Consider the following 2,342-nt stretch of genomic DNA (forward strand, 5'->3'; position numbering starts at 1 on the left):
GTAGCTGTGCGCTGCTTTACCTGCTATCTGGCCGCTCCGGATGTCCCTTTTTTGCCTGCATTGAGCCTCGATGTAGCCAAACTCTGTCAAGTGTTTTTTTTTTTTAAAACGTCATATTAGATTCGTTGTGTTGATGCATTTTGACGTGCTTCATCCCCGAGGTATTTCTTCGGCGGAACACGCAAACTTCCCCATTCACTCTCAGAGCTTTTAAGTTCCTCGCCACATCGCTTAGGATTTGTTGCTGCGCGCTTGCGCATTGTGAAAGAAAGAGGAGAAAAGCTGCACAGGCAGGCTGCGAACTGAGATGCAGGGGTTTGTGATCGGCAACAAGAGACAGTGATCGGCGATCACCGATCATACACTTTTTCACGGAAATCGGCCGATTATGATCGGTGACCGATCTATTTATAAAGCCTCAGTAAACAACATTATTTGTTTTTGTATCCCTCGCTCAATAAAAACCAGTTCACCTTAGTCTCCACTGCATCAGCATTTTCTAAGATTATTCAAAACTGCATACTATAGATATGCTTTTTACCTTTTAAAGCTGCAGTATGTAACTTTTACCAAAATTTGGTCAAACTGTCACCATGTTTCGACAATATATGAGACAGATAATCTGTGAAAAGATCGAACTCCATCTCCTCCCAGTAGTATTACTACTGCTGTCTGCAAAACTACTGCACCTCTCCCGATCAAAAAACAATCAATCGAAGCCAGGAGGAAGATCTTAGGACTATTAACCATGCTTATGTATGTACTGCCCAATGTATTACTGACAATGAGACAACTTACTGTTCCAGGAAAACGATTTATCCGCCGTCATCAGTGATGATGCTAAATAGTCTTAGCAAGCTCCATTGTGGTGAACCAGCTGTTGGGTACCAAACGGGAAATGGGGATGGTGTGAGCACCATGTACAAGAGGTGACCAACATCTCTAAGACATCCTCCTGGTACTGATTTGGTATTTCTGGTGGAGCACTGTATTTTTCTCAATCTCTCTCAAACTGTGGTCCTCAAGGTACTACATGTGAGCTCAAAGTGCAACTCTATAGTTAACTTACCAAAGGATTGTGTTTAAAAATAATAATGAAGCTCACCAAGATGTTCAGATGTTTTCTTTAGTTGTCCTGAAAAATTAAGTTTGTGTCTTAAATTCCTAAATATGGAGTTTGAATTGAGAATGGACCATTATTTTTTATAAATAAAAGAATGAAGCCTTGGTGTAAATTCAAACTGGAAGACTTTTCAGCCCCATCTACATTGTCTAATCGCTGTGTTATGTTTATCTGCTGCAGCCTATTAACATTGGACCATGCCTTGTCTTAGCAAGTAATCAGTCAACCTTTTGTTTATAAGGACCTTCATCCATGGCACCATGTGTTTTCCAGGCGGGAGGATGTTGCCAGTCGGCATCGCAAAATGCTTATCCAAGCTTAACGCAATTCACAGCACAGTGTCTTTTGTGGAGGTCAGAGTTCCTTCTCCCATAAATTCATTTATGTCAATAAAACTTTTTAATCACTGTTTTTCTCTGTATGAGTCTCTCCAGGTTGAAATGCAGTCTTGTTTGAAAAAAAAACCCAAAGCCATAAGTGGTTTAAGACTGGGTCACTCAAAAAGAAAAAAAAAAAACCTTAAGCTATCAGTGGAAAGAAAATGCCAGGACTGCTTATGATCAGAGGAAGCCAAGTCATGCCTCCTAAGAGTATTGATGTGTTGTTCATAAGCGATTCAATTTCTTTGCCAGGAACGAATCTCAATTGGTGAAAACATTTTACAACTTTGCTTGCTTGTAAAGCTCTGCTCAGATGTCACCAACTATTGCAATTTTTATTTAATCTCCAAATAAATACCATAGATAAATACAATTGGAATAAATATAATGCATACAAGGATTATTGTTTCTGCCAAAGTAACGCAAATCTATTTTTTTCTTTTATTATGCTTCTAAACTACTAATAGCCCTAAAAGTATGTTAATGCACACAACACAACTTCTTTTTTTATTTCCATGTGTTTGACATCATTGGAAAGCTTAGAAACCACACTTTCAGAGACTGCAAATAATTAAAGTAGACTTGTTCATGGTTTTGTCATGGCCAGTCACATTTCCAAAATAGCACCACCCTTCTCATTAAGATGAACAAAGACAACAAATGAGTGAAGAGACTAATGGTTTAATTTCATATTTTATATATTAAGATGTGTTATTGTGGGGCAATTTCAAATTAGGTGGTCTGTAAATGAGTTAAATCAGGGGTCCCCAAACTTTTTCCTGTGAGGGCCACATAACTTTGGTGTTGTGTTCCACCATCTTTAATCTATTTTTTTCTTT

This window comes from Poecilia latipinna, unplaced genomic scaffold, assembly GCF_001443285.1.
Source record: "Poecilia latipinna isolate Pla-1442-1.1 unplaced genomic scaffold, P_latipinna-1.0 Scaffold1672, whole genome shotgun sequence".
Taxonomy (NCBI): domain Eukaryota; kingdom Metazoa; phylum Chordata; class Actinopteri; order Cyprinodontiformes; family Poeciliidae; genus Poecilia; species Poecilia latipinna.